The following is a 9,472-nucleotide window of genomic DNA, read 5'->3' as shown; positions in this document are numbered from 1 at the left end:
GGGAACAGTCAGCCCAGCTGTCCTTGAACAACCAGGCACATATTCCCTAAGCCTTGGTGGCTTCTTCCCCAGGGACATAGGTGCTGCATTTCACAGTGACTTTCCTATTTCAGAGTAATTTCACCTCCTTCTCTAACAAGGCCTCACAAATGTACTGAGATCTAGAGAGGACAACAAGTGAAAAACCACAGTGCTATCGGTGGTTCCTGGGATTGGAACCAGTGTGTAGGAAAAATTCACTCTCTTTTATGGGTGAGTTTTTAAATGTGAGTGTATTACTTTTATTATAATAATGTTAAGCATAGTAGTCATTAAGAATGTATCGATCAGGAGTGAAGTCACACGTGAAAAAGATGGCAACCAGTCCCTTAATTCAAACTCTAAGCCCCAATAAGGTTCTTCTCATAGTACCATGACATTTCCTTAAGAATATTTGCTCAACAAATTAAGAGACATGACAACCTGATTTGATGTGCAAATCTAGATTAAACATGTATCCAGAAACATCAACAGCCATGAATCCATGGTTGGAACAATTGGAGAAATGTGAAATATTGACAAGATAATAAATAACATTGAGGAACTAGTTTTCTTAATGTGTGTAAATTGTATTGTGTTTGATGTGGGAATGTCTGCTCATATGTAAGAGATTCTGCTGAGATAATTACAGTGAAGTGTCATGATGTTTGCGTCTTTCTTTTTTAACTTTAAACAAATTTTTAGTACACAAAGGTTGTCACATAATTGGAAGTTTCTCTACTTTGTACACAATTATTCTCACTCTGCACAGAAAGGCTGCTTAACTTCTCATTTGGTGGTTGCAAGCACTAAAATCCTGATTTTAACAGAATAGACTACTATTCATTTTTACTAAAAAATGCCTCAGTGATTTAAGTTGAAAACAGTACATCAGTACATGGCTCTTGTACTCAGTGTCAGGAATGTACAAGATCTTTCTATTCAAAAATACAAACTAAATTATCTGTAGGCATGGATGACAGCTGTAAACCATTATGTATTTTGTCAGTTGAAACCAGTAACTGATGGTTATAGTGGTTTCTTAAACATCAGCCAGCCTTTTCTTCATTTTCTCCAACTGACTTCTCTGAAGTTATTGGTGAGGAACACTGCCTTGGGCTTCCTATCACAATTCATTAATAAAGGTAAAGCACTATTCTAGGAATTAGAAAAGGCCACCTCCCATTCCACACATTGCACCCATTCCAGGGCTGTTCCCTTCTTTAGGAATTTCTGTGACTACAACAGCTGCTGTAGTTAGTAGAGAGGCCATGCCAGCAGCATCCAATAAAGCAGTTCTCACAACCTTTGTTGGGTCAATAATGTCTTTTTCCATCATATTCATGACATCTCCTAACACAGTATCATAACCAACTTCTGAGGAACTTTGCATAATTTTCTCAGCTATCAAAAATCCATCAATACCTGCATTCTTAGCAATTGTCATTGCTGGAATTTTGAGTGTTCTTTTAATAATTTCTACACCAATTATTTTATCTTCATTAGCTGGAGTGAATGAGTCCAAGGGTGGAATGCATCGAAGCAGGGCACAACCCCATCCCTAAACAATGCCTTCTTCAACAGCAGCTCTTGTAGCATTAAGTGCACCTGTAACTCTGTCTTTCTCTTCATTCACTTCAACATCACTTGTCCCACCAACCTTCAGCACAGCTACTCCATCTGAAAGTTTCTCCATTCAGTTTTTCCTTTTCGTATTCACTAGTTGTGACATCTGACTGGTCAATGATTTCCTGAACACATTTTTCAATTTGAGACTTGTTACCTTTTCCTTTTAAGAGCATGGCATCATCTTTGATCACAGTGACCTCTCCAACTTCTCCTACATCACGAGGCTGAACGTCTTCAAGATTTAGTGTCAGCCCTCTTCTCCAAACACTGTACCACCAGTAGCAATAACCGTATCTTTAAGCTGGTTCTTTCTATTGTCACCAAACCCTGGAGCTTTGACTGCCACAACCTGAAGACCAACCTTTATCCTATTCAGGATGAGTGTAGTTACAGCTTCTCCATCAATGTCTTCAGCAATTATGACCAAAGGCTTACAGTAAGCATTGGCAATTTCAAGAGCAGGTACAATGGACTGGACACTAGAAATTTTCTTTTCATGCAACAGAACATAGGCATCCTGGAATTCACATTTCTCACCTTTTGATGTATTAATAAAGTATGGAGAAATATATCCTCGGTCAAATTTTCATGCCTTCAATAATTTCTAATTCACCAGTCAGTGTTTTTCCATCCTTTACTGTGATGATGCCCTTTCTTCCAAACTTTTTCATTGCATCAGAGATGATGTTACCAATTTCTTTGTCTCCATTTGCAGAAATTGTAGCAACCTGCGCAATTTCTTCAGGTTTGGTCACCGGTTTAGACTGCTTTTTAAGTTCTGCAATTATAGCATCAACAGCTAACATCATACCTCTCTTGATTTCCACTGGATTAGCACATTTGCTAACCTTCTGGAAGCCTTATTTGGAAATAGAGCATACCAGTACATCAGCAGTGATAGTGCCATCCCCCAGTCTCTTCATTTGTGTTATTGGCAACATCTTGGACAAGTTTAGCTCCAATGCTTTTATATTTATCCTTTAAGTCAATTGACTTTGCATCAGTCACACCATCTTTTGTTACTTTGGGACTTCCCCAGCTATGTTCAATAATTACTGTTCTTCCCTTTGGCCCCATTGTAATGGCTACAGCATCGACAAAAAGTCTACACTTTGAAGCATTAAGGCTCAGACATCAGCACCAAATTTTACATCTTTACCATCACTTCAAGTGAGGTGAGGAGCCAGTAGCCTGGACACTGGTCTCATCTGGTGAAAGACTGTGGGTAATGGAAGCATTTTTGTGGGGTGGTGGCAGGACATGCGCATGGCGAGGCAGGTCATTAGCAGCAAGTGAGAGCTGCCTCTTACGTTCTAAAGGTGACATAGAAAATATACAAAAAAAAAAATTAATTTAGGCAGAGCACATAAAGGCTTTATTTCATATTCCATTTCTCTGTATGCTTTCTTCACCAGGAAGAAATAGTTTTAGTGTCAGGAATGAATGAGTCTGCCCCTCAATTCCAGCCTGCTCAACACGCAAGGAAACAAAGCCCTGACAATCAGAGTGACTCCCTGGTGACTAAGCTCCAGTCCTGGATGCATATTTGTTTAGCAGTTCTGACAGCATCTGACCCAGCCCTCTCTTTGCATACCCCATCAGAGCCTTCTTCTTTTTTTTTTTCTTTGAGACTGAGTCTTGCTCTGTCGGAAGCGATTCCTGTGCCTCAGCCTCCCAAATACCTGGAATTATAGACGTAAGCCATCATGCCTGGCTAATTTTTGTATTCTTCATGGAAATGGGGTTTTGCCATGTTGGTCAAATTGGTCTCACACTCCTGACCTCATGTGATCCACCTGCCTCAGCCTCCCAAAGTGCTGGGATGACAGGTGTAAGCCACCATGCTAGGCTCAGAAATTTCCTTTTATAAAAATGTCATTAAGGATCTTGGCTGCACAATATTGTTACCAGCTTCCTTTAAATCCACCTCTGGCCTGCCAGGAATCAGGGTTCTTCAGAACCTGATATTTTAAATGAAGAGGTCAGGCAGGTAATGAGGAAAGCCTCATTGTCCCCATGTCTCTGTCACTGCTGTACCCCTGAGACATCACAGACATGGACACTGGGGCCTGCTTGTTTCTCAAACTGCCCTTAGATTGAAAGAGGGAGGAACCAGGATGAATGCCACTCATTTTCCCGAGAAAGGCCCTCTCCTGAATGCCCAGGATGGGGCTCTGTCCATTGCCTGGGGCCGCCAATTGCTACTCTGGGTTACGGAGGAAGGACAGGGTCCTGAGAGACACCAGAGACCTCACACAGCCCTGAAAACATGGGGCTCCTTCAAAAGTGTTTCCCATCACCAACAGGGAGACCACATGGAGGCCTTGCAGCCCCACTCGGTGCTTCTCCACCAAATCCCAATGGCAGTGAGCTCCCTTCACGCTGACGTCTGTGGAAAGCAGAGAAAGCCCTGGCTCCCAAAGCCCTGAAGTCCTGTGGAGCTGACATTCCCTGAGTGACGGTGTGAATGGAAGGAACTCAAGTGCGGGTAGTAGGCCACCTCCTGGCCCAGGCCTGGGTGAACTCTGAGGGGACACATGTAGTCACAATCCCACCCTCCCATTCTCCTTCTCAGAGGAAGGAAGTGGGCATCCATCTGCCTCATCTCTCTCCCGTGGGGAAGATGGGGAGTTTCAGGGGAACTTTCACATAAATTTCACCAGCTCAGATCTCCTGTGAGGATGGGGCCCACCATGCTCCCGGTGCTGCCAGAGGCCCTGAGCCCCTCCAGGGTCCCTGGGTTTGAGCCAGCCCTGTATCATCCCCAGGAGCTGAATGTCTGAGCAATGGATAGAATTAGATGGAAAGAGCTCTCAATTTGGCCTGAGACTGTCCCCAGATACTCAGGAAAAACAGGACGTCCCACAGAGTGGGCAGCAGGTGAGTGGCAGGTTATAGGTCCTGAGGTTGAGTTTGTTCTCACGTGAGACAGACCCAGCCCCTCACTCCATTCACACACTGGGTTTTAAATGGTTCAAGATAAGATGAATTTTCTGGTCCCAAGAGCAGGAGGAAGGGATTTTCTGGGGTTTCCTGAGTCCAGATTTGCATAAGATCTCCTGAGTGTGCATTGTTCTTTGAGGACCATTCTCTGACTCACCAGGTAAGTGGCTGAATCCTAATCTCTGTAATGAGCATTGCACCCAATACCAGTTCTGAACTCTACCTGGTGACCAGGGACCAGGACCTTTATAAAGTGGAAGGCTTGATGTCCTCCCCAGACTCAGCTCCTGGTGAAGCTCCCAGCCATCAGCCATGAGGGTCTTGTATCTCCTCTTCTCGTTCCTCTTCATATTCCTGATGCCTCTTCCAGGTGAGATGGGCCAGGGAAATAGGAGGGTTAGCCAAATGGAAGAATGGCGTAGAAGTTCTCTGTCTCCTCTCATTCCCCTCCACCTATCTCTCCCTCATCCCTCTCTCTCCTTCCTCTCTCTCTGTGTCCCCTCTATCCTTTTCTCCTGCTTCTCTCTCTTCTTCCCTCTCTCTCTTTTTTTCTGTCTTTCTTTTTCCTCTCTCCCTAGAGCATGTCTTTCTTTCTTTCTCTTTCCTTTCTTCTACCCACACTTTTAGACTGAGTAGACTGAATGCCCTATTTAATTGAACCAAGCATTGCTTCCTTCAATAGAAAAGGAGTTTGAGAACCCAATGGACACCTCACTCGTTCTTCTAAGCCAATATGAAGGAGCCCAGTAGCTTGTAAATCTCATCTCTTCACTGCTTTCCATGCTACAACTGCTAAGACTATGGTTGAAACCTGTTAGGTGACTTTTTAAATAAAAGGCAGAAATTTTGATTTTATCTAAAAAAAGTAGTATAGAATGTCATTTTCTAAATTTTTATATTTAAAGGGTAGATATTGCAACCTAGAGAATTCCAGATAATCTTAAGGCCCAAACTATACTGTGAGAACTACTGCAGCAGACACTCTGCCCCCAGGACTTTTCTGATCAGAGGCCCTGAGAACAGTCCCTGCCACTAGGCCACTGCAGGTTCACAGGACAGGGACAGCCCATTGAAACCAACCTTTAAACCTGGATGCCTAACCTTCATTTTCTCCTTGATATTATGAAAATAAAATAAAAACCATGAAAGGATAAAAGAGGGAGAGTGGAAGGGAAGGATGGAGAAAGGGAAAAAGAAAATTTGAGAATAAATCCTAAAACAATTAATCTAATAGATATCATATTGTGAAATCCTCATTTTACCAATCTTATTTATGAGTCCTGGGTTTTGTGAGAACAATGGGGTTCTGAGAGGCACCACAGACCTCATATTTTCCAAAACCTAGAACAGTATAATGAAGGAAGGCAGGGAGGCAGGGAGGCAGGGAGGCAGGGAGGCAGGCAGGCGGGGAGGGAGGGAGGGAAGGAGGGAAGGAGGGAAGGAGGGAGGGATAAAAAAAGAAGAATGAGGTTGAAACCAGGACTTAGATATTAGAAACAAGCCATGACAAAATTTATTTCTATGGTTAATTGTGGTTTTCAACTGTAAGTTACTTGGTGTTAATTTCCTATTAAACAATTTCAGTAAGTTGCATCTTTTTATCCCATCTCAGATCAAATACTTAACAGACTAAATGATTTGAAAAAGCAAAAGTTTACTGGCTTGTGTGTGTTAAAATGGAGGTATGGTGGCTTTGATATTATCTTCTTGTGGTGGAGCTGAATTCACAAGAGATCGTTGCTGAGCTCCTACCAGACCCCACCTGGAGGCCCCAGTCACTCAGGAGAGATCAGGGTCTTTCACAATCAGGTTCTACAAAAATAAACATCCCCCAAACCACAGCAGTGCCAGTTTCCATGTCAGAAACTTAGATCCAAATGACTGACTCACGTCTCATTATCATGATGGAAAAGCCCAGGCTTGAGAAAGAAGCCCGCTGCGGATTTACTCAAGGCGATACTGACACAGGGTTTGTGTTTTTCCAACATGAGTTTTGAGTTCTTACACGCTGTTTGCTCTTTTTGTGTGTTTTTTCCCTGTTAGGTGTTTTTGGTGGTATAAGCGATCCTGTTACCTGCCTTAAGAGTGGAGCCATATGTCATCCAGTCTTTTGCCCTAGAAGATATAAACAAATTGGCACCTGTGGTCTCCCTGGAACAAAATGCTGCAAAAAGCCATGAGGAGACCAAGAAGCTGCTGTGGCTGATGCGGATTCAGAAAGGGCTCCCTCATCAGAGACGTGTGACATGTAAACCAAATTAAACTATGGTGTCCAAAGATACGGAATCTTTATCCTAGTAATTTTGGTCATTGGGTGATGTTGGTTTGGGCAGGCCATCTCTAATATCCTTGAAACACCTTTTTCTGCTCTCCAGGCAGGGGTCAGAGATGCCACAGTGGGGCTTGGAGTGCTTTCCAGGGTCACAGGCATCTGTATTCTTTGGATTCCTTGACCTTCCCCATTTATTCCCGGCATTTTCCTAAAACGTGTGCTTTGCTCCTCCTGCATCCTCCCCTTGCATGCCCTCACCTACCCCACATCTTCCCTAAAAAAAGCAAGCCCAACTCAAAGACCAGTTCCCTCATGGAATCATAGTGGATCTGCCAAGGGAGGGGATGCCCAGTCCTCTGTTCTTCACAAGGACTCCCTTCTCCTGGCTAAGGTTTCTTATGCAATTATGCCTCCTACGGAGGTGCGTGAATTTTCAATTCTCCATTTAGCTATGAGATTTCTACTAGTGTGGACTTTGTCTTATTCATTTATGTGCTGGCCATTCATAAACTATTTCATTAATTGGATGGCAAAATGCAGTTGTACAAGGGTTTCCTTACATACAAACTTAATAGGATCCAAGTAAATGCTGTTAAAAACAAGTCTCTTTGAGGGCACAATTAAATGAGGACAATATGGCATGGGACACAAGCAGAGGGGAGCAAACCTCAAGAAGAAAGACGCATCGACTCTAAGGGGGAGCATCAAGATAGCTCCCTGGCCCTGCTCTCTCTCCTTGGGAGGGTTTGGTCCTTAAATCATGAACTCTGTGGGTGTATCCTAGACGCATAAGAAGCTCTCTATTTCTTCACATTAGCTCTGCACTGAATGTGCATATCATCTACGTCTGGGAAAATGCACCTTAGTTCCAAAATAATCCATTGTCTTTCCTAATCTCAAGATTGAAAAAAGTAACCAGACCTTGTTAGAGTAAAAGCATTTTTATCTGGATATAGATTTTATCCAGACGTGATGACAGAGCCAGGACTAGGGCGAAGCGAGGGAGGCTCTGGCCTCAGGTATAAAATGTAAGCACTAAGATATCCTGTACTTAAGATAGATGATCTTATAATGCGATAGATTTTTAAAAAATAATATTCATGAAAAAATCACCATAATTAACAAACTCTCCAAAATTTAAATCAAGACAGGGTCTAATCCTGTGATTGTCCAACTCAGTCGCACTCACCTACCTTGATGCCAGGATAGTCAGACCCTGCCTTTATTTAGTCATTTAATATTCATCGTGTATACATTGTTATTTTGAATAAATTAGTGGATTTCTTGATTCCTGGAAGCATATATCATTTGACTGTATAAAAGAAGTGAAGCTTCACACACACACACAAAGTAAAAGTCACCATGACAATGACATTCATTCCTATGTTCTAGGGGAAACAGCACAACTCTCTTAGGAAGAAACTCTCCTTTTATTTAAGAAGGCCCTTTAATGGCTGTTTAGGTCTTGGAAGATAGGACACCTGACTGCATCTGTGAAATAGAGATACAATTCATAAGCGCTAAATCATTCTACAATTCTAAAAATAAAATGTTAAAGGTTTCTTGGCCCTCAGAGATTAACAATGAAAGGAATTCTGGGTTCCAAAAGAGCAGGTATACCTGTAACATCAGGGCACAAAGTAGTCTGTAGAGGTTATTACCAAGAGTGGCTGAACTCTTTAGCTAGAATGCACTCTGATTTCTATTCTTATTTTTAACAGTTCTGTGCATTAACCACCGTCATTATCCTTATGTTTTTGCAAAACTGTGTCTCAATCAATGGCTGTGTATTTGAAAATTCTTGGAAAAGGGGGAAAGCCTCAGTAATTCTTAATGCGAAGCTACAAAGAAAATGGGTAGTTGGTTGTAGGAGTGAGGTGGAGGTGGCCAGAGAATGTCACACAGAAGACAGAAATAAGAATTTGCACAAGATATTAGGAGCATAAGCACCTGTAGGGAGTTCTGAGAAACATTTGGCTGTCTACACTAATGAGGAATGGGAGCTGGAGCTGTTTAATTTGGATGGTCAAAAATAGGATAACTCCGGGAGTTTACAGAATTCACAGAATCCATTCCAAACAAGTGAGCTTGCAAGTCATACTCTAAGTCCCTGAACCTGTGAACTCATGACATAACAGAATAAAATTGTTCCCATTTCATCGTGCCTGAAGACTCATAAGAAAAAAAAAAAGGTATTAATTTTAAATACTGAAGCTCATTCATCATTTTATTGAATTCACCTGGCTACAAAATTAGCAACTGATCTTGTTCCAACTATATTTAAAGCAGATGAAGAAACTCTCCAAAGAACAGGGTTTGTCTGTGACTAGTCTAGGTAGAGTTTACTTTCGACACATCCTCTTGGTGTTTTCAGAGCTTTTTGAATATGTGGAATAATATCATTGCTTTGAGCAGATTTTCAGCCATTAGTTCTTCAGTTATTGCTGCTGTCCCTCTCTCCTTTCTCTTCCTGGAAATAGAATTGTCTAGATAGATAGAGAATTGGTCCAAAAGTAATTGTGGTTTTTGCCTTTAAAGGTAATGGCAAAAACTGCAATTACTTTTGCACCAACCATACGTATGTACACAAACACATATGCAATATGTGTG

The 9,472-nt window shown here is 42.1% G+C and overlaps 1 pseudogene; it reads right to left on the bottom strand.

The window, feature by feature from the left end:
* Window positions 1–1,183: 1,183 nt before the first annotated feature.
* On the bottom strand, window positions 1,184–3,610 carry LOC129398509 (60 kDa heat shock protein, mitochondrial-like; annotated as a pseudogene).
* Between the last annotated feature and the right edge of the window lie 5,862 nt (window positions 3,611–9,472).

Source organism: Pan paniscus, chromosome 7, assembly GCF_029289425.2.
Source record: "Pan paniscus chromosome 7, NHGRI_mPanPan1-v2.0_pri, whole genome shotgun sequence".
In the NCBI taxonomy this organism is placed as follows: domain Eukaryota; kingdom Metazoa; phylum Chordata; class Mammalia; order Primates; family Hominidae; genus Pan; species Pan paniscus.
The sequence above is the reverse complement of the archived record's forward strand: the minus strand, read 5'-3'. Positions and strand labels throughout refer to the sequence as shown.